This window comes from Copidosoma floridanum, unplaced genomic scaffold (assembly GCF_036245765.1).
Source record: "Copidosoma floridanum isolate Cflo_tuat_1 unplaced genomic scaffold, Cflo_Japanese_pri ptg000019l, whole genome shotgun sequence".
In the NCBI taxonomy this organism is placed as follows: domain Eukaryota; kingdom Metazoa; phylum Arthropoda; class Insecta; order Hymenoptera; family Encyrtidae; genus Copidosoma; species Copidosoma floridanum.
The window spans coordinates 18987173-19011453 of NW_028321896.1; the positions used below are offsets into that span (position 1 = coordinate 18987173).

The 24281-nt window shown below is 40.5% G+C and overlaps 1 protein-coding gene and 1 long non-coding RNA gene across 3 annotated transcripts in view; both read left to right on the forward strand.

Moving 5' to 3' along the window:
* Positions 1 to 24281, forward strand: part of mtd (TLD domain-containing protein mustard) — a 141439-nt gene that overhangs the window by 32011 nt on the left and 85147 nt on the right. The window lies entirely within an intron of this gene.
* On the forward strand, positions 459 to 22355 carry LOC149374577 (uncharacterized). Its single transcript, XR_016293099.1, has 2 exons — positions 459 to 856; positions 22340 to 22355. It is a non-coding gene; the product is annotated as an uncharacterized LOC149374577 (long non-coding RNA).

A 24281-nucleotide genomic window follows, 5' to 3' on the forward strand; every position in this document is an offset into this window, starting at 1 on the left:
GTATATGAACTGCACATAAAGCTGTGTTATGTATACTCAAACTTTTGGACTCGAGTATTTATACGAGGAAAAGTGCGTCCCACGAACTTTTGCACCCAACGATAAGAACAACAACGGCAACAACTGTACATATATATAATTATAGTTATAATTCAGGCGACAGCCGACTTTTGAATGCAAAGACTCCCTCGCGATGGGTATAATACACACATTTCATAAGACACACGTACCCGATGAATAATACATGCATGGGCGTAGGTATGTTTTTTGCACCAAAGTGGGTTAATCTCTCCAAAGCCAACTTTAATTATATTCACTTTAACTTTGTCAATCGAGGTGAGAAAATCATCACCCACGAAAGTCGATGAAACAAGCTCAAGCCGAACGATTCGCCGTGGAAGCAGAGCGAGTACCATATACGCGTAGGAGAAAAATATGAAAAAAAAAAAAAAGTAGTCACCTTTGTTTCTCCCTCTCCAAGTGTAGCCCACCGAGTCTCTTCTTCTTCTTCTTCTCGCGGGAAGAGAAGCCCAAATAAAAAAAAAAATACACAATGAGGCGGGTACCGCGGGCCGTCCTCCTTGTCTTATCTTCAAAAGGCTAAGGAGAAGAGGGCCCGAGCCAAGGCGACGAGGGTGTGCGTTCACGATAAGTAACAACAACAGCGAGGGGTGAAAATGGCACTGTTCGCGGGTGGCTCGCCAAACAGGTCCGAGAGCCCCGGTGGTGGTCTACCCTCGGTTTCCGAGCAGGAGCAACAACACGGACTCCAAGGGTTCCAGGGTAGTGGACCCAGCCGGCAGCGCAGCCTCAGGGACCGGCTCAGGGATGGCATCACCGGTGGATTCAGCTGGCAGTGAGTACTACTTTGTTTCACTTGATTTTTCCCTGTGCTCTCTATACAGGCTTGGGTGCAACTGGACACGTATTGTCTTTGTCGCGCTCGGGTGAGTTTTTTTTTTTTTTTTTCTATATGTATGTAAATTTTTCACGGTCACCCCCGCAATTAAAGTTTTCCCATCAAGTCGAAAACTCGAGCGTGCCACCGCACACACGCGCTGGTACATGTATGTGTGTATTTATACCGTCGCGGATTCCCCAAATTATCGAAACTCGTGAAATTAAGCCGAGAAACCCTCTGGAATCTCGCGGCTTGGGGGAACTTTCGGATGCCACGGAGGTACATACCTATCGCAATAAGACGTTCCGTTGCTGAGCAGATAACTTACGTGGGCCGGTGCGTGGTGTACAGTGTACGCCGATTCGCTGGCAGATGGCAGGAGTAGTCCGACTCTCAAGGATCGAGCTGTGGATCGGTAATCGCTATACCGATGCCTATGTGAATATATACGTGTATGGATATTGCACCGTTGTTGATCATTTGTGCCAATAAACGAGTAGCAAAAGGTGATGCGCCGTATCGGATCGGTACAACTCGTTATAATTACTATGCCCTGTACTTTTCGTACGTTCAATCGATCGGAGGGTACGAAATCTTGCGTTGCGCAACGCAATATGATGATTATTCTAAATTGGCGATGCTCAAGCCGTGCTTTGGTTAACAATATCGTACATCCAGGAATGAATAACATAATAGTTTGAACATTTGATGAAAAACAAAAAACAAACTTATTTGCTAAAAAAAAAAAAAAAGAAAAGTTGATTGATTGCATTTTGTAGTCTCGGACAATAGTTTTGGCAGCTATTCTTTTTGTATACAAATAACACGTGCCACAAGTGAGCGAATGAAAGAAAAATGAGGATACTATATTATTTTCCTTTTATATGTCCCACCTCGCAGTTGCCCGATCCGATGTGTGTATTTTTGCACACCCGATATATATATACATATATACATGTTTTGGCCAAACACTCCAAGTTGCTCCGATCGGCTTACGCGAAAAGACACTTTGGAAAAACAGGTGTGACGCAACGAAATTTTCCATCTCCCCCCCCTCTCCCCTTTCATCTGCAGAAACAATAGCGCAAACAACGCGACATTTATTGCCGATGTTATATATTAAGCGCTTCTTTTGCCGAGAGCAGAGCCCGATGTTCGTATAAACATACAACACGCACACATACACACTTGTGCGTAACAGGCGGCTTTTCCTCTCGCGATCGACCGCGTGCCACTTCTCATCTTACGTATTTACGTGTTACGTTGCACCAATACGCGGCTTCTACACATAAATGCGTATATATATACCTGTACATTGCGGTGCTCGAGGAGGAAGAAATAAACGCTCCTCTTCGAAATTCCGTCTGAAGGCACTCGGGCGTATCTACTTACGTTTTATCGCGCGTCGAGTGACGGTGCCAACGGGGGCGTGACGGGTCTCTATAAATAAACAAATCGTGATTTTTTCGCTAAAAAGCAGTATTTATTGGTTTATTGAAAATGTTGTCGCGCATCGTTTTTTCCACGCATCAGGCGAAAAGTTCAAAGTGTTTTTTTTTCTTTTGTCCCACCCCGTCCAACTAGTACGCTCGTGCAAAAACAAAAAAAAAAAAAACTCATCAGTGCAAAAATATCGCGTTAGAGCGACGGAGGAAGAAAGAATTAAAAAGAAAAAAGGGGGACGGATTCCTATCTGCTCTTTGAAATGTATATATACATACATACCCCCGCGAAAAATGGCTTCATTTGTCTCCTAGAGCGCAAAATATACGTGTCGCCCGATAAATCGTACTAGCCCGCAGCGATCTCTCTCTCTTTTTTTCTCTCTCCAACTAATGGCAAATTGACTCTATCTCTCATTGCCGCTTCTCCCGATAAATCAAACAAATACGTGTTTGAGCTTAATTTTCTCCTCCTACGGAGTATACAGCGTAATGCTCGCTCGGACATTAGCGTCACGCTCCGTTCTATATGAAAGCTTTTAGGCGTAAAAAAAAAAAAACACGCACCTCCGTCGTATGAGTCAATTTCAATAACCGCAAAAAAAAACTAAGTCTCGCTAATGGTTCTTCCATTCCCGTCGTATACACCGCATATACACGAATTTGCATGCATCACCGCGAGCCCTGTCCTCCTTCCCCAATAAAATACACCCAATCCTTTATCCAACGGAGCATATATATATATAGGCAGGGAGGGTGTACCTATAACGGATCTATATATGCAAATTGAAAAACCCTAAAGACCCACTTGGGCTCCCTCTCATGAATTTAGATTCACCCATGCACGCGCCGAGAAATGACGATAAAAGAGCGCGCGCCGTTAATCTCCCTCGAGTCATAAATTCCCTGCCTCGCCTATCTCTGTATTATAACACGCGCACGTTCGAATGCGGTTCGATAGACGCAAGAAACGGAGTATAGGTATCGCGCACACCCACGAGCCTCTTATTATTCCCCGGGTAATAATACCTATGTGTATTATACGCACCGCAGAGTGCGGTGAAAGCTTCGAAGCCGCTGATGCCGGTGACGTTATTCAACTGCTCCATCCACGCGTATTATGATGCATGTATATACCATAATACGTGCTTCGAGCGGGAAAATAACGTCACTGCATCTTTTTTTTTTTTTATAAGTCCGCTCTCGCCTTTGTATCCTATACGAGCCAAAGCGTGTATGCACTGTATCCGATCAATTCGTGCCTTTTTTTCCGCCTCCATTGAACCATACACTCGACTTTGCCCACGAGAGGATGAAAACTGCTCGGAAAGTTGAAGCGGCGGCTCTTCCCGGAATTACTTTTCGCTTTCAAAGCTCATAAGCCGCGAGAGCTTGCGACGCGATGGAGCGAAAATCATAGCTGTACGTGCGTTCAATTTAGTCGGTTGTCCAATGGGTTTGTGCAAGCTCGTTAAAACTTGACGCTTGAGTTTTGTTTACGTGGTTATTTCCACGGGGTAAGGGGGGGGGTCTGACTATATTTCAACTTGTATAATATGTGGATGACCCATAGCAAAAGGGGGTTTTTGATTGCTGCGCGTATAGAAAAAAGGAAAAATTACTGCGCTGGGGTGTTGAACGAGTCTAGAGGGACTGACAATTATACGAGTCACTATATATGGTCACGATGAAAATTACTTCCTACAATGGTAAAAACAAACAAAAGTAATCCCAATACGTCTAAATTTAGAGCTTTTGAATTAATACTTTAAATAAATGGAATAAAACAATTATAATGAATTTTTTTTTTTTTTTTTTTAATAGCAAAAGTACCTATATTATATATAATACGCGCAATGAAATTAAATTAAATTAGCACGTTGAACGATGAATGGGTACAAATTAATTATCTCGTGCTTTTGCTGAATAACTTTAACGCTCAACTGCTCAAAGGGGTGGGGGGAAAAAAAAGACCTTAATATTATACGGATGTATGTTGAAAATGAAATTCCGCTCGCGGCACTTGTCAAGTCGAGCCCGGCCCGTCGGAGAAGGAAGAGAAGAAGTAGCGCTAATCTATTCTATTAGAGGAGAATTATCGAGTGAGGGAAGGAGGAGGCTAGTAGACGGATGAGTAGGGGTGGTTGGTTCGTTTCTTGCGGGATCGAAGGGAAAAGAGAGGGAAAATTACGAAATTGCCCGATTAGCATGGTAATGGCTTCGTTAGGCCTTCGTTTATTGCGCCTCGTTTGCTGCTTCCATTATTACGGTGTGGTCGCACGTGGTACCGCGCCCGCGCAAGTGTGCAAAAGTTAGTAAATGACGTATATAATTACGTTATTTTGTGCATCAGGGAATTGTATGCGTAAGAGCGTGTTTTTTTTTTATTTGAGAAAAAAAATTGTATAATCCTTGATGTTTTGTTTCGAGGCTTCATTCCATGTGCAAAGAAAATTTGAGCGCAATATCGTCGAGTGAATAATTAATTTGAATGTGTAAATGTATTGTGATTACAATTACCTCGATTATAATTTTGTAAAATAATAATAGGTGTATTTATCAAATTTTTGTGTGTATAAATAAACATTTGAAGAAAAAAAAAAATCAATTTATTAGTTTGATCGAAAAGCAAGCTGAAGCAGTATTTGACGGTAGCCGAGCAAAAACGAGTTTCCGCGAGACCTTCCCTACACGTCGTCGGGTTACTCAGAGATCGGAAAATTGAGTGGCGGAAATTAGGCGTCCGAGCAGTCCGAAATGCTCTAATGGAGTTTCTATGTCGGCCAACTCGGAAAATGATTTTGAAATCTGCTCTAGATCTATACATAACCCACGTACGGTATACACAGGGACGTTTTTGTCTGAAATCGCTTCCAATCGATCCTCGACCTTTCACGAAAGTCACTTTCGATTCGCGCAAACATCCCTCCACCTCTGCAATCGTTTTGTTGAAGGTTATTTTAGTTATTTTTTTTCCCCAAATCTCAGAAATGTCAAAATAAAACTATAAGATGAAAAATAAGAGTCCTCTATTGTCAATATATGTTGCACAATCTTTTAGACATTGCAAAAAAATACAGTTGCATTAGGATTCATTGAATAAGTAAAATAATTATGCAAGTAATAAAATTCGCGTGTATTTACACGATCATGAACTTAAACTCATTTGTGAATTATATTGACAAAAACTGCAGAGTTATGTGGTTGATGATATAACCTGAATTTTTTTATTAAAACCACTATTGTTATACTTTTCCATCTTGTAATGACGATTAATACTCAATACCGAAATGACATTGAATGGGGTAGAGTAAATATTTTACAATTTATTTTTCTCTCAGTCAAGATAATCACGCCATTCACATATTTTTGATTAATTAACTTTTCAATTAGGGTCCACGTGTGACACAATGAAATCTCAAATCACATATGTACGACAGCAGTCGCAGTAATTTCCTTTTGCGCCTCTTGGCTACGGTGCTTGCACGGGCACACGCGCTTAATTCTATATACTATTTTAGTTGCTCAAACAAGAATGATATTATAGGATACATTGCCTTAATACGAAGGGCCCAAATGTATGACACGCGCTGCGATGAAAAAGAAGAAAATTAGGTGACAAAAGTTTATCTGACACGCGCCCACGTGTGCTGTAACAGAATAAGACATGAGCATATTATATAGGGGAGGCAAACACAACTCTCCTGTAACCGAATCATCGAGTCTACACTCGTGGTTTCATGCATATTTATACCTATACGCGTTCCGGCCACGCATTTTTAAAGTTGGCACTTTGGAAAGTTCTCGAGTCCTTGTGCATTTGTAACATCGGCAAAAAGAAGTTTCGCGTACGCTGCAACAACTACCGCGACAAGGGGCACGACGGGCTGCTTGAAATTCTTACCTTTTCTTCGCGAAAGAGAGGAAATAACTAAACTTGGTGGTTGTGGTGGTCCCCGAGAGCTGCAGCGTCTCCTTTGCCGGGCACTCAAAAACATAAGCGACTCGATTCGGTAAAACGTATACGCAAGGTGTTGTACCTTATACCTACCTTTTGCACTTGCCAACGATGCTCTTGGTTAACCCACTTCTGACCTACTTTTCCACGTAGTGCTTACCTGCGCGGATGTACATACCCAAGCATTCATTTGCATTTCGTTTGAGCTGTTGGACTGTACTAGCTACGGGTTGTCGCCAAAACTCTCCGTTCTTGTTATACATAGCGTAATTTTTTTATTAGCATCGTTTCTTCACCTAAAAAGCACCCATTTCGCCTATCAAAGAAACAAATTTGTTGCCACCTCGAGTAAACAGCCTTGTGAAAGAAACAAGTCACGTAACAAGTGACGTCGAAAATGCAGGTCAGCAGCCGAGGGGCAAAAAAATTTTTTACGAAAAATAACTGCCTTATGGTTCGAACGAATAATAATCGATCACACGGGGCTCGATAAACAGTGTTCGTGTACTTGTTAAATTAAATGCCAAGACCGCGAGTGACTTGCAAAAAAAGAGTTATACGTAAAAGTGTATGCCTTTGACTCGTTGCGACAAAGAGGTGCATTCGTATATATCTTCCGGTGACTTGTTGCAAAGGTATACTATCACGCGCGAGTACTGTATACGAAAAAAAAAAAAAAAAAAAAAAAAAAGAAAAGGAAGGGCAAAAAAGGCACGTTCCATTTCGCTTTCGCGTGCGGGCCGGCGATATTACAATGTCATTGACCTATATAATATCTTTCACGGCCAGTTCACGAGTATAACGGCCCGTATATATAATATCAACGCCAACTGCGACCTCGAGTGTCGATTCCCTTTCCACGTGTATGCGATGTACCTACGACATACACCTGCATGTACCACCACCTTCTCCTCTAGTGTGCGTGGGTGTTTTTTGTTTTGTATCCGATTGGTGAATCACACTTGCTCGTATATGGACTCTCCCTCGCGCCAATGACTCCCTTTCGCATCATCTGTCCTAACTTCTCTTTCCCAAAGGAGCTACGGCTTGAAGGTATACGCTTTAAGATGCCACGGGCGATTTTCCTTGGTACGACGTGACGCGACGTTTATTTTTCCTTGGCTTTGCTCGCGTTTCTTCAGCCATTTAGACCAACCGAGAAACTTCTGAATTAGAAAGTTGTTGGAGAAGAAGGCGTTTTTGATATTTTATGTAATTTAACCTGCTGATTACGATAAAAATAAATAAAATCGCATTTGAAATTTTATTTCGCTCATATATCAGTAACGGTAAGAGCTATAGTAAAAACTTTTTTTTTTTATTTACACTCTTCAAAGCTCGACAAGTGCTCGCGTTCGTGTACACAGTATCGATCCAACGACAAGTCACAATATACATCGCTCAAACGCGCACGTATACCTTTTCTTTTTCTCCGCGTTTTGTACATCTATCGAGTATACCACGGTATATTCCTTCCCTTTTCTTTGCCATTTCAAGCTTCATCTCGCAGCAGATATCCATCGCGTCGTACAAAAAAAAGAGACACTCGCGCGGCCGAACTGTAATTTTTCTCGCACTGTACACAACACATGTGCACGGGCAGGAAAAAAATCACCCAGCTGCCCCAGAGTGGCTTTTATTGCACGTGCGTGTATATGTATATATATATATATATCGCCAAGGGATGAGATATATTACACCCAAGGTTCACGCGCGCGGGCGATCGTAAAGGGGCTGCTAAGGGCCCGTCGGGCCAACGAGGAATTTTAGGGCAGCTGGTTTTATGGGTCGAGTTAGAGCTGAGCTCCGCGCTGATTAGCTTCCACGCCTTTACCCCTTTTTATTACGATTTTCATCTTTTTTTTTTTTTTTTTCATAATGGACCTTCTTTCGTGCTTTCGAGGGAGTATACGAAGGAATGGAGCTTATTTTTGCTGTAGGGACTCCATATTGAGAGTAAGAATTGTATTTTTTTTTTCCCAGCGTGAAAACGAGAATAAAAATGTGCGAAGTTTTCGCTACGTCAATAATTTTCGTTCTTCGCGCTTCTACTCGCTATATACTCTTATCTTCAAACAAACTTTTCACTCACCTAAAAAATATTGACACGTTTATTTCTATTTTTTTCTGTTGTATGTATATAACCGATCGCAATATTTTATCGCTGATAAGAGATATTAGTTTCAAAGGCCCCGTCAAAAATGGGTAGGGAAAAAAAGGGGAATTTGATCGATGAGGTCGCCTTCAAAGTGCTTTTTCCCTCCTCCGAAAACATAAATCACTGTCAACTGGGCGTAATTGTAACCGCAGCAACAATACCCCGTACGAGCGGCGTACGCTAAACTTTTACGATTAGTAAATTACGCCGCGGTGGTAAAGACACGATTATACTTCTCCTCCTCACGATACTCCAACGCACGATTTTTCTCTTCCTCGTGCGGTACGCGCAAAAGTTTTTACTGCAGCCTCCGCGTAATGTTACTCCTCGCGGCGCACAAAGCGTTCCTCGTTTCCCATACGGAGGGCTATTCGCGGTAATCGGAATCGGTTTAATCGGGAGCAAACGAAAGGGAAAATGAAGCGGTGGAAATAAGGGCAGCAGGTGGCGTTTCTCGGAAAATTCCAATTGAAATCGATTTTTCGCTGGAGCGCGCTTTTTTCTTCGCACTCAAGCGTATACGGCTCTTTCAATTTCTATGAAACTCGCGCCTTTGATAAAACTACGTAATGTATATTACAAGAAAAAGGAGGGGGAAAAAAACTTGGACCTTTGTTGGAAATTTTTTCCCGTCTCTTGGAAATCTTGTGAGAATGTGCTTTTAAAAAATTGCAACTTTGAACATTGTTATTACAAGTTTCGAAAACCTACTTCGTCGATCGTAAAAAACATGGATACCTCGACAAAATTTTTGTAAACCGTATCATCTCGTGATTGTTTAAAAAAACGCATGTATAGACGAGACGAAAAAAAAAAAAGAAATTGACTACTTTGATGATGAGAAAAAAAAAAAAAGATGAAAGTAATTGAATTAACGAGCAACAAATAAACGAAGAAACAGAAAAAAGTGGCACCTCTTGTACGTATTTAATTGTGCGTGAACCCTCTCGAGCCTATGAATTACGTTGTAGTAGATGGGGGAGCTACGTCTGATTGTATTTACACAATACGCACACTTGACTGATCTTCAAACCTTCAACTTCCTATCGATGATGATGATGATATATGTAGGTACGGATGGACAGCGGAGGCGCGTAAGTACACATTATACAATGGACACGTGCTCAAGCCTCGTCGTGTATACACATACACGCACATTTGATTCGAAACAGCCTCTTTCGGACTTGATTAACCGAAACCGTTCACAACGACCACAATACAATGTCCTGTGTGCAGAACAACGCTTTTTATTATTTTACAAGTGAGCTTATACTAATCAAAGCAAAGCTTATATGCCATCTATAGTGTGGAAAAATAATTAGTGATGGATATAATCTGACCTGGTAATTAGTATCATTAGCATTTTTCAGTCGGTCGGTCAGATTTCCATCGAGTTTTGTATATCTATATACCAGCGCAGCGTCGCGGCGAGTTGTTATGATAACATATAATAATAATTATGTACATATAGGTATACTCAACACACGGAGGGATCTGGTCGACCGACAAATGCACTTGCTATACCAACAAAACACGAGAGGCGCCAGCTTTTGGTAAATTTTCAGTTGGAGATCAAAGATTCATTTTCTTAAACAATTAAATACGAAATATCCGCTCATTTGTCATTCGATAGCGCACGTCATACGCTTTTAATTCTATTCAGCTGCACATTAGCTTCAATGTTACTCACGTAGACGCTTTGTTTTTCTCACGCAAGGGGGCGTAGAAAATTAAATTTATCATCTAACATGCGACGCTATTAACATCGCGTTGGCTTTTTGTTGCCACTTTTCTTCCAGTGTGATACAATATTATAAGATGGTACATTGTAATTATTTTAAGCAAAGACCCACTGCTACGTTTGCACATCATTATGTGTTAGCTGCGCCTCGATCGCGTTGCAAAAACGGCGCCCTCCAACGAGAAATTTGATAACTATGTGGGCCTCGCATGGTATCAGTATATCTGTATAACCGATTACAGTCAAGTTGGTCGGGCATATAAATATACTTACCGACACGCCAAGCAATTAACACATACACACGTATCTCACTTACAGGCATTTTGTTATCTATACCAAACTAATGATTGAAATTTACTATTAAACAAGCCTGGCATTAAGAGCTCAGTAGCTGCGTGGTTAAGTGCGTATGAAAGCTTTAACTATCAGATATTGAGTTGCCAGGAGGTCCGGGTTCGAGACCCAACCTTCGACGTAGTTTTTAAGCGGTGTTGGGTAGAAATTAATTAATCTATAAGCCTTAGTCAGTAAGCAAATAGATTTTAATGTAGAATTAAAAATCATAGATTTAAGGTAGAGTAGTAAGATTAGATGTAAGGTAGAACAATAAGAGTAGATCTTAAGATAGAATAATTAGAATAATAATTAGAAATAATGTAGAATAAAAAAATAGGTGTAAGATAGAATAAGAAAAATAGATATAAGGTAGTGTTAATCCTAGATCTAAGGTAGAATCATAAGTAGCACATTGAGGGTTGTAGGGACAGATAGAAAGTAGGATAGGGAAACTGAGCCAGGAGCCTTACTAGGGTGCTAGAAGATTGTAATAACAACCACTAGGGATGACAGGTCAGCTAATACCTGGCTCAAGCGCTGTTGTGCGCACCCAAATTTTTGCAATTTTTTTTTTCAATCTCCCTTACGCTGAATAAATTTATTAATACCATAAAAAATCAGGCTATTTGTGGTAAAAATATCTGTCAATGAAATAAAATTTTTTTAATTAAATGGTACTGAAAACAACTTTCAATTATAGTAATTTAACTTTTTTTTCAATTGAAAACACTTTTCAAACAAAAAATGTAGTTTAATTCATTTTAATTTTTAATGTGAAAAAAGTAATGGAAATAACAATTTTCATTAACAAATTTTTATAAGAATGGATCAGGATATGTTGTAGCATAAGCCATTGTATTAATTATTTGATAATATACAAATCGTTCAACTTATTAACGATTGAATACTTGATAAGTTTTTTCATCACATTCAGACTCGGGCACAAGTATTTCATGGATTTTTGGATACTTTCAAAGAAGTTATATTTTTTCAGAACATAGTGCCTTTTTTTTTACTGAAAAACTAATCAGTGCAATACGTTTGAAATACTGAAGTTTATTGTAAATTATATTTAAAATAATATATTTGAATACTTTTTTTACGGACAAATTCGTTAAATTTTTCATTTATTTTATTTGTTTACTTTTTTTCTCGTGGCAGTATAGGCGATTACTCATCGAACGATCCATACATACCGATCTCTTTATGTTAGGCTCATCAAAAATTCAACCTTACACGTGTATGGCATGAATATTGAACGAATCGAAATTATCATATAAGTAGCTTATCTAATAATCAATCACAAGACAAGTCTCGACTCCAAATGAGTCTGACCGACTGTCTCAGGTGACAATATGCTCGCTGTATATTACAACACACACCTATATGCTTGGTGGTGCACGTATTAAAATGTTTTATGTATAAAAAAAAAAATCGACAATTCCAAATATACCTACATCCTCCGAGTAATTGTGCGTATTTTTTAAAAATTGCATAAAAAAAAAGAGGATAATTTCGAGAATCACTTGAATCCAATTCGAGGAATAATTTAACGAAAAGAATAAAAATGGCTTCTTACGACCAGCCGAGGCTCTCGAGAAAGACAAACACACGCATCAGTGACAGGATGAGACACAAAGGCTCACAATGTACACACACTTAAGGTCAGCGGCTGTACGTCCGTATGAATAATTATCTTCTCTGCTGTACTTGCACACACACACACACACACACACGTGCACGGAAGGAAGGATAACCGCTTGGTCGTATAGTCGTTTCGAAAGTCAATAATACAAAAGGAATAGGCACGCAATGCGCGTACAAGCAGCAGTGAAATGCGAATCGACAAGGGGGAGAGGGAGAAAGAACGAGTTGTGACCAGCCTCTCGAGTCCTTGAACCAAATACTCGAATCTTTGGCCCGAGAATTCCAGCTATATAGCCTTTGGTCACGACCTTCGATACATGATTTTTGTTTTAACTTTTGTTGTTTGGCAGTAACGTAGTAAGTACACAAGACAACGAGGGACGTTGACCCTGTCAGGTCGCGTTTGGAGAGTCGTTGCGACACCTTGAAAAATATCGCGCTGATGCGTATATATAAGTTAGCTGCTTGTACGGTGAGTGGCAGGATTTCGTAAGTGGCGAGAGCGAAAAGAAATCAAATTTGACAGGCGCAACGTGAGGGTACATTGAATAAATAAATTGCAAGTCATAAAAATTCCAGGATATTTTTTTTTTTTTTTTATTCAATTGTCAACAGGAGGGATTTATACACATTTTGTCAAGTACTTATTTACCTTGAGTAAAAGTCCGGAGAATTTCAATTCATCGCTGCTTCCGTGAATGGGTATGTACTATATCTTGTGTCCCCTGTGGGCTTTTCTGTATAACACGAAGTAGCTGTAAGGTGGTCAAACAGTGCTAATTGAGTTTTGAGTATTATATTGGCTCCGGAGGAAATTACGGGGTCACAAGTAAAGCCAATTGTTATACCTATACGTATTTCAGTATAGTTGAAAGCGCGATTCGCACAGTTGACGAGTCTCCGAGACGTTTCAGCGAATTTTTTTTTTTTTTTCATCACCCAAAACGTAAAGCTTTTAAAAATTATTATTTTTTGTTAAACGAGCGATCGAGCAAAGTGAATCCATATACCACCCTTGGACCAACAGACAAAGTTCGGACACGTTGAAGGTAAAGGTCGCCAGTGCTTCCATTGAAGAAGAATGCCAAATTAAGCTCGAAAGTTTCGTAGATTAATTCGCTCAACCGAGTTTTGGATGAAAAAAAAAAAAAAAAAAAAAACACACACACACGCTCCTCCAAAAACTAGGCTAAACGCGTAGATATACTACTTAGAGGGAGATAGGGTCGGGAGAACTAAATGTAAGGGAGAATCTTCCTCTTCCAAAAGTTGTTTTACCTATACATATGTATACACACAGCATTGGTATATAGTAAAAGTGCACGTGTACAAGGTATATACGAGTGTATGCGCATACACATATAGCGATGGTGTCGGTGGTAAATTGGGTGGTTGGGCAGGAGGAGGAAGGTCAGTGGGTAAATGGGCCAAACACACACATACACACATGTACATATAGTTACTGAAACTGCGTAGTCCTAAAACTCTCTCTCCTCCGATCCTTCCCTCTGTCTCTTATTCTGTTTTTCAGCGTAGATATGCGGGTGATGTCCCGTGTATCCGGGTAACACACGACCGTATCCACCATCTTCTCCAATTCCATCCGCTTTACTGCCGGGGGAAAACATCGCTATCCGATAAATGGGCAGGGGTTTAGAGAGAGAGAGAGAAAACCACACCGTTGACCTAATTGAAAAAAAAAAAAAAAAAAACCCAATTCACCGGCCACTCGCATTCGTAGAAAATTTATTCCATGAATAAAAAATCCGCTAAATTATTTTTCGGTGTGTGCGTGCAAGCGCGCCTCCTCTACCTCTCCCCCATGTATAATTACCCTGTGGGATAAGATTATCTTTCGATTCGCGTCTAAATGAGAAAAGTGAACGATGGAAAGGGCGTTTAATCACCCGTTAACCAAAACAACCCTCACCTATGATAAAACTCGAGCGATCGAGATCGCGACGCTTGCATATAAACATACAAGGGTAGTCTCGTCAATGCGCGAGGTATTAGGGCAAAGGATCTCCGGAGCAACAGAATATTCATCAGCTCGTCTTTTGAACTTAGAGAGTCAGTCCGTATAGGTTTGGTATAACACGGGCTAGGTATATTATATACATATATAGAGTTGGGTATTACTCCGAGATGCTTTTGGCTTCTGACTCCACATACAATTCCAACCCCACCCCGGCCGAACGAGAATTATTATGCACAGTATATATAATATTTTTGCTGCTTATTGCGCACGTGTACGTACAGAGACGGGGAAAAGTATCAGGTTGGGGGGAGGTGGGAGAAGACGCGCACGCGGAACAGAGTGTATTTCAGAGGAGGAGCCACCCCCGCAGCAGCTAAGCCGAGCTTGCCCCGTCACAGAAGCCCAAATATTGATTACACCTGACCTTGGGAGGGGGAAGCTAGAGGCGCGCACTTACAGTTTCCCCGCTATACCAACGTAATAGTATTAGTGGTAGTTGCATATGTGTAGTTTGTTGTATAAATATCGGTATATAATGGTACGTAGATAATATATATTATATACGTGTGCAACACGTTTATGAGTATATAGTGAACATACTCGCTTGTCAGATATACGTAGGTATATATACGCGCCTGGCGGATGATGATGTCGGTCGTGGGCAACACGGGACTTTCTTTGATTGTAGGTATACACGCGAAATATATATATATATATATATATATATATGTATTTGATATTGCATATTTGATTTTTCCTCCTTTGATCCTTGGCACGCTGTACTTGTACGTGTATCGCTGGGGAAATCAATGCCAAGATTGAAGAATCACGAGCGTGTACATATATAGGTATACCGATTATAATAGATGTTAGTACATATCCTTGCAGTTATTGCCGTCAAGAATCGTTGGTCAACGTTTACCAAACATATACAAGTACATATCAATGGGCTTTCGAGATGTTATACATATATTTATTCGGTACAGCTATATATATATATTGTCGGAGATTTGGGGCTCTTGGAATGGCGTGCGCGAAATTACTCGGCGGTTGCATGTGTGACTGTACAAATCGTTAAATCAAATGGCAAAACGTGTTGGTTTACGGGAGGATCGATGGAAATTATCATGGAAATGTATGTTAGCAAACGAAGGCTGTGAATAATAAATGCGGTAATGGGCTCGAGTTAGCGAACTTTCAAGGGAGGCATCGATTACTTATTATTTATCGATGGGGCATATTTCTTTACGGAAATTTCTGTGATTTCGATTCGCCCTGCCTTTTCACTTACTCACGCGCCAACTAAAATCCGTCGCGGTATGCGTGTGCGCGTTAGAAATAATAAATTGCAAAAATATCCGATCGTAGCACCTATTCTCCGGCTCCCCGTGAGCTCATATATACAGACACTCCTCATCGTTAAAAGAGTTTTTGCCATCATCTCTCTAAATCTCTTTGAAAAATTGGACCTCCAGGGACAATAATAACGACTATTCATTCCAGGGTTTACGAACAAGATGTAGGTGTAGGTATATGTATACTTCGCACCTCGCATCCCTGAATAGAAACAACGGGCGCATGGCAAATACATACATGTATATATATACGTATATTATAGCCCTTTTTAGCGTAACCACGCCACACTATATTATAGTCATATACTCGTACCATAACGAGCGAGTAAATATATATAAATGTGTACGAGAACACACGCGCGAGTTATACCTATACAGTAGCGACTATCTGGTTGCAGCGTCATAACGAGCCCCTCGTCCTATATGGCAGCTAGCAGTATATAATATGTATATAGAGCACCAGCCAGATGGTGTTAATTAACCGTTATTCACATTTGTTACGTACCCCCTCCCCCCCCCCTCCTTGAACCGCGTGTGCCACATACCTCCCTATATAGTCGGGCTTTTATTACTCCTCCTCCTCCGGTGGAGCAGCGGCAAATGAGATAATGACTACAGCCTCTATCATATATATATGTATGCGAAGGAGAAGAAGAAGCTATGCGCTTCCGCACTGATCAAGTGTCGAATCGTGCGCTCCGATTATATTACATTGCAGCTGCCGTACACGAGACGCCGTAATGATGGTCCTCCGTATATACCTATACTATAGACCTATACAACTTGATTGCACCGAGAATGCCTAACGAAGATGTTTGGGCAAATTGGGCGCAGCTTCTTCCCTGAAAAACATATAGGTATCCAATCTTGCAGGGGTGCAAACAACAAAAAGACAAGTGAGAGTTTCGGAGGAAGGTATTCTTTTCTTTTTTTTTTCGGGGAAACGCGCCCTCGTATGTATATGACTGCTGCAGTAAAACCCGAGCTTTTTTCCGAGCTTTTTCCCCAGTGTGTCGCTTCGTTGTAACTTGGGACGGCTTTGAGTGATAATATTTTTACTTTGCCAGCTGTTGGGGTGTACACCCACTCTCTCTCTCCCAAGTTTATTTGGGGGAGGAGTAATAAAAAGAACACTGCGGAGCTTTTATTGTTCGCGCTTCGGGGAATAAAGAGACGCGCGTCCTGGATCTCCGCTCGAATTTGTTTATCACGCGCCGACGTCGTTGTCTCTTCTTTTTTTTTTTTTTTTTTTTTGTTCTTTTATTGCAAACTACTCGCTTCCTGTACATATTATATACCTAGAAGTACGTACGAGCACACGTGGGGTGCGTGAAAAAAAAAAAAAAAAATGGGTTCGCGAGCTTTCCGATCGAGGCACTTGTCCTTGCGCAAAGTACTTTTTGAAATCTGTACTGGATGAGGTGAAAAAAAAAAAAAAAAAAAAAAAAAAAAAAAAAAAAAAAGCCAGACTCAACTGAGACTTGACATATCAGTGTACATATATGTATACACGCACTCCATTTCCTCGCAATTAAATGTTATTCATTACACGAGACCCGGGAGCTCCGACGCTAGACACGAGCACACGACGTATAAGCTATACGGCTAAGCCTATACGTGCGAGCCATTTGTAAGAACATAATAGTGCTCATCAATTACCTCGATTGGCCGCAATATAACACTCCTGTCTTTGCGCGCTGAACACAAGCATAGAGGTATAATACATTATAATATTATATGCTGGTCATAGTTTGCTTATATACATGTACAAGAAAATAAGGTATTTTTCGTCCAAAAATGTATAATTATGCGAACGTGCAAAAAAAAGGCACATAGATGTATTTTGGGCGCTTTTATTCATTCGTGCTTTCCCCCCGATGGCTCCTTTTGTCTCGCGAGGGTGATACCTTATTTGCATTGAAACGAGAGAGAGAGAGAGAGGAATGAAACGCTCCTGTTACCATTTTTTCTTTGTTCTCCCTGCTTTTGCCTCTCGCACATTTGGCAGGTATATACAGGCTTCTGTGTTTAGCCGCAAATAAAAATTGTTCTCTCATTCCGTAGCTATGCATCAAGTATATTTGATATTGATCGGTACGCGGCTCGATACCCCGAAACCATAAACATCATTACGTTTCGCCGTAAAATAAAGAAAAACAGCCTGACTCACGAACGGCCCGATATGATAAACAAACGCTGAACAATCGAACCGAAACGCACACGCGGTAAAACAACAGACTCAACTCACGTGCAGTGCACGGCAGACTTTTTTATTCTTGTATTATTAATAAAAAAAAAAAAAAAAATAAAAAAAAAAAACATAAACATTCAACTTTGTCAAACGCAAAAACGAAAAATGGTCGTGGAAGGTATGGTTTAATACAGTGCTCGAGCCAAGTAGGTATCCAAGGAGGCTTTGGGTATACGAGAGGTGGCGGCTCGACGCGATCGGATGGATTTACGGTGGCACGCGAGTTTTATGACATCCGATGAAGAACGCGCACACGCACACTCACCGCACGAGAGTATACCACGTCATAACGAATAGACCGACGTCTGGCTGTAAGCACCTTTTTTTTTTTTTTTTTTCCTCTCGCAGCGCGTTATTGACCCGATTTTTCCTACCAACCGATGCATTTTAGCTCCCATTTCTCGTGGCAAATTTATGCCCGAGTGCATACAACACTCGAAATCCCAAACGCTCGCGCCGGCGTGGATTTTGTTTACCTGCCGCCGACTCGATCCCCGTACGAGGTCGATTGTGCGTTCCACCGACTCACTTGGTATGGGGAAAAAAGAAAGCGACATCACTTTTGGGCGCTTCATCGTTTCAGGCCGTCCTACACGCCCTAGAATTACATACTGTACTCAGGTATCCGTTTACCCGAGAGCTGCAGCCCCCTGTCTTTTCTCATCCTTGGTAGGTGTAATTCAGTCGCTGTATGTACGAGTTTCTCTCTACGTGCTGTAACGTGTGCTGTTTTCAGAAATTCCAGTCGCGCTATCCTGTAGGTATACACGTAGACAGGAAGCGTTGGTACAAAAGTCGCGTCTGTGAGAGACTGGTGTGTACGGAATTTTGTTTCCTGGTCAACTGTTTTTTTTCCTTTTTTTTTTTTTTTTTGATACTTTCGGGGACGATCGAAAGTGAATTGGTTATTTCGGGACTTGAAGGACGACCGGTTGGTTTCGACTTGGGGATAGTGTGTGCTCGGGTGGTCGTCAAAGTATCTCTCATCATGCAGACAAGGGAATTTGGTGATGATTTACACAGAAAAAAGAGAATCGATATATAGAAATAAAATTGTCAAACATATTTTCGTCGGTTGATTCATTTTTAGTTCAATCACCCACACCGGAAAGTATGAATTTATAATTGTGCTTGATGGGTATCATTAAAACAATAACCACGCAGTTGATAACGCGAATTTCTTAAAAAAACCATGTTTCAACGTCTTACGTTTTATTCGAAACTTTTATAGGGACGCGGTGAGTTTTATCGCCTCGCGCAACCTCTTTTTTTTGTTCTTACACCTTCCGTGCGCTCGTACATGAAATAGGTCGACCCGAGGATCGCGTGGATGGTAAAACAAAAAGGGTACCTGCGGATCATCAAATAAACACAGTACACACTCGAGTGCTAATGCTGTTGTCCAGTAATTTATAGCGTACTCCTTGCGCTCCAATTGCCCATCTCGCAAAGATAAAAAGAAGAAGAAACGAAAAGGCTGTGTCCTCCGGTACAGTGATGGCTCTCGCGGGCGAAACAGGATCAAAAATATATATATGTACGTGCCCTCCGATCGACGGCTGCTTCCTCCTCGAAGGTTATTTTTAGCCGCTCTCCCTCCGATGAATGAACACTTCTTCTCGCTAGCCCGAAGAAACAGGTTCCTCTTCCCCGCCGCCACGTCTCTCCCTCCCTCTGTATGAGCCAACCTTGCGAGTCGGGCTCTCGCGTGTCCGGGAAAATTGGCGACGACGACGAGCGCACTTTAGCCGGTTAGCCCCGCAATTTCTCTCGCCCGAGAAGTTTTTCGTGTAGCGCCACTGCCCATCCGTACATAATTTTTCGTTATTAGAACCCCTGGAATTTTTATACACGTGTGTGATACAATTTTTTTAATTTCAGTATTCACTCCCTCCCGCATGATTATGTTCAATGATCGTACGACACGTATAGGTATTTTGCTATTATATTCCGAGATAGGTACACCCGCACTTGGCAAGGGAATAAAGATCGGCAGAAAAATCGATATGGGTGGAAGCGGCTGTCGCCTCTATCTTGCTTTGCATTCCGGCGATACGAGCAGTTTCTTCCCTCTCCGAGAGTGGCAAAAGACGGAGGAAGCGGCGAAATCCTTATCGCAAACGCAAAGATCCGTCGCATCGGCAAAAGAGTAGCGAGCATCCCTTCTATTGTTCCGCGCCTCGGCGACACAAAAGTGTCTCCTTGGACGCGTCGCGGCTCTTGTGTGTATTATATATACATATGCGAACGAGGCATTGGTTGCTTCTCGCCTCCGGAAGCCAATGACTCGCGCATAGTTTCGCGTGTACTCGTTCGCCTGCCATTTTGCGTGCGCTTATGGTAATCCTGGGCGCTCGATCGGCCGATCGATCGGTATGCGAGCAGCGACTCTTGATGGAATTGCGCACAAGCTCGCCGCCGCCGTCGCTACTTCTTTTTTTTTTTTTTTTTTTCATTGCTTATGCGTGTTTCGTGTATTATATAATATTTATCATACGTGTATGTAAATTTTTATAAAATTATCACGTATCAACATATCCTCGATGATTTCATTGAGTCGTTTGGTGTTTTTTTGAGATGAGCACAGTTGCGATCCAATTAACAGCTGTCATAATAAAAATTACACGTTTGGTCATGTAAGTTGGATGCTCTAATGGGTGTAGTATTGCAATGTAACTATTGATAGCTATGACTGCGACAATGTAGATACTTACAGTGCCACCGCCAAAGGTGAAGAAAAACCTGTTAAAAACGAATTGCTTTTAATCAACCATATTTTTATACGATGGTTTGCGAAATTAAGGGTTGCAACTTTTTTCAGGTACTTAAAAAAAAAATTTTTTGTATAAGTAATTTATTCATGTAATGAATCGGTAAGAAATACCACTCCACCTATGTATGAAACATTGCTAATAAACGTTGGTACAAATTATCACTAAAGAGAAATAACATGCTGATTCAAATGTTTTTTATAGATATACTACCACTGCACAGTTTAGACAAAACGTAACAATTCAAATGAATTTTTACATTGAAAATTACCCCATAGTACAAAATTTGACTTTTTAGAAAGGTTTAAGGATTAAATTTAATAAAGATGACATTTTTTATAACCAGTTTATTCAATAAATATAAACAAATTTTAGATACCCGTCATTCCCACGTACAGAGAGAGAGTAGTTCATCATGATATAACTCGACTGAGTAGACGCATTTTACAGCGCTTACATTCTTTCTTTCCATGTAACATGAACATTTAAGTATCAATCAAGGTAATGTCAATGTGAGCATACTAAAAATCGCAAAAAGTGATTTTTTTCTTATCCAATGAAAATTCAAGTTTTTTTTTTTTTTTTTTTAGTAAATATTTAAGAAAATAGTAAATATTGTTACTTACTTAAGTAGGCACGAAATTCTGTCAATAGGACCTGCCTGGGTATTTAAAATGAAACTGTAAAGTAGCGCAAAACCATTGAACATGTCAGCAATGGCAAGGTTGAGTATATCAGGTGATGTGGGATGCCATTGAATTGTCTCCAGCTCAAGCTCTGAGCGAGGATAGTCATGTCATTCCCGATTATTGTCGTCACGGACAATACTGCCAGGGTCAACGAGAAGAATGCACTAAAGTAACGATTCGACAAATAATTAACCAACGTACAATTTAGCAACAAATTTCTGATATTACTTCCAAGGATCTTGAAATAGTTTAGGAGTACTTTTCTATAAGGAGTAAGTGCCGACTATGAGTTTTCGAGAAATTAATAAGATGTCACGTGCGTCAAACGCCCCGATTGAATCCTATATAGTTACTACGCGCTTACGGGATACCGACAGGTCAACGCAAGAAAGAGCCTTTTAAAAACAAAGTTGTTTTTTTTACGTTGGGAATACATTTAGTGTAGATATACAAATTATACTTTACATATCATGATGTATATTATTGATTAGGTATGTAGCAGCTACAGCTATGCGGTCCAGTACGATAGTTGCACCGGTACGCGAGTCAGCCGCTAATGCTTGTATGAATATTTTCAAGTCGCACACAATCGACGATGTTAAATTTTTCCCTTTATTGACCACAGGTGTCTATAAGTATGGACTAATACCAAAATGCTCAACCTGAATTGGTAACTAGTAGAAAACGGGTAATTTATTATTATCACTAGTCTTTGGTAAGAAAAGACTAGTGTAGTCACAGTTCAACGGCAAATCGAAAACTAAGTAGATTATCACCCATAACGAAAAATGTTATCTATTAGAAATAAGATGTCATCATGTCAATGACCCCAAGAAATCCTATAGTTTACTCAATAAGTTTTATCGTAAAATGAAGGTTAAAAAATTTTTCGTCATAAATGCATTTCATACACCAAACACAGAAATTTCTATACATAGGAGTTCTATACATAAAATGTCGCAATATGATGTGTATTTGATTGTGCGCTGATGTATCAATTTCAATTTAGTGTTTACCGAAAAACAATATGCGATAAAAAAAAAACTTTGTTTTTCATTTGATTTTTATGTACCATCGATTGATGTTGTAATTTCAAATTTTTTCTGTTTCAGGTGAGTATCGTTCATTAAATACACTCGAGTAAATACCAAAGATTGAAAGGTACCGAGTTTATAAGGTAAGTACAGAAGACGATTGTTTGCACTACCAATGGCATAGCATTAATTTTCTGTGTACTTGCTGAAGTAGATTGTTTTATAAATTATAATCTCATTGAAACATCGCGAAACAGCTCATCTGGTTAAAAAACAATGGGTAACCAAAAATTCTGTAACTGCCGCGAATAAGAAAAAAAATTTCCAGGGAATCATCGACGAAATCAATGCTCGCCGTACAATAATACATTATTCACTCAACGACCCGATGTATGTTTTTTTTTTTTTTTTTTTTTTTTTTACCAAACACACCCATGGCGTGCTCGAACCCATTAAATCTGATCGTTTCGTGAAATTCATTGGCTTTTACAAGCACTCGCATCTGACGTGTATCTCGGGGCTCCGAGAAATTTTACTTCTGCGTATCATCGCTCGTTTTTCTCTCATTTCAAGAGTTAGAAAAAGGCGTAACAGCGTAAATTCGTTCCCCATCGCACCCTTCGATACGAGAGCTTTGATGAAAAAAAAAGAAAAAAAAAAAAAAACATACAGCTGCAGTTTCGCGATAAAAATAACACACATAACCCGCCCAAGGAAACAATAACGCCGATATAATGGGGGCTCCGGTTCGTCAATTCAAAAATCAACTATTGTCTAGAAAATAATCGACTTGGTAAATTAAGCATTTACCGGAGCAGCTTGTACACGCGCAGCAGACGGCAGATGGAGCGTAATTGATCTTCGGTTAACCGGAGGGACGATCCTCTTAATGGATAATTACTTTCGATCAAGGAACGACCTCGTTACAACCTTCTTTATCAATATGCGATACATATATGTGCACACACGCACGTACACATGTATATTCTTTCGTACTTAATGTATACATATACCTATATACATGTAGATGTATGCAGTAAGTTATATTATCAACCCAGAGTATAAGGAAAACAAAAGCATGATTTTGCGCGCTTCGAGAATGTGAAGAAGAGGGAGGAAGTTGAAAAATTTGCAGCTACGTACAAGTCGTGAAAAGAAAAAGAAAAACAGCGTACGAGCCAACTTCATTGTCGAGCCTATAGAGAGAGAGAGAGAGAGAGAGAGAGAGACGACAAAGCCGCTGCACATGTGTGCGACACGCGTTAACGACGATGAAGACGAATGTTGATCGTGAATAATGGATGGTGTGTATAGTGATATCGTATATAACAGTTTGATGGGCTCCAAAGACGCGTAGTGGCACGTGAGAAGTGCACGGATACAAGCATCTGCTGCAATTGGCACGGTTCCCTCTCTATACTTATACACTTTTTACTCTTCCTCGCAACTCTGACTCCGTTTGACTATAAGTGTATAATTATAGGTATTACATTATTTTACAATGGGAAAGAGCGTCCCTGCCGACTCTTCTTTTACCTCTCGATTGAATCGTCCGATGTCCCAATTTGCATTTTCCCTCGGACGTGCAACCCTAGTCTCTTCACACGTAGTTGTTCCAGTATCCTTTCTACGACAAATCATTGTATGGCACTTGAGTGTACGGTGCAAAACGAGTCTCCTTGTGTGCAGGTGATAACTATTTTACGTTTGAAACGACGATAATACCTTCCTCTCCGAGTTACGCAACGGCGATTATCTGCACTCGCGACATAATACATGCGTATGTATATGTACTTTTATTTTTTCTCCTTTTCGATGTATATTGCCATATCTCTGGTGTTCACTCGCTATGTGCACTCGTTTCGGTTTGCACGAGGCGCCGCGAGAGAGCATATAATTACTCGTGATGTGCAACCGGGAAACCAAAAGTGTGCATGTACCCGCGAGGGACCTTGACAAATCTTGCACGAGATAATATTATTAAGAAAGAAAAATCCTCAAATGCGCGCGTGAAGCAGTG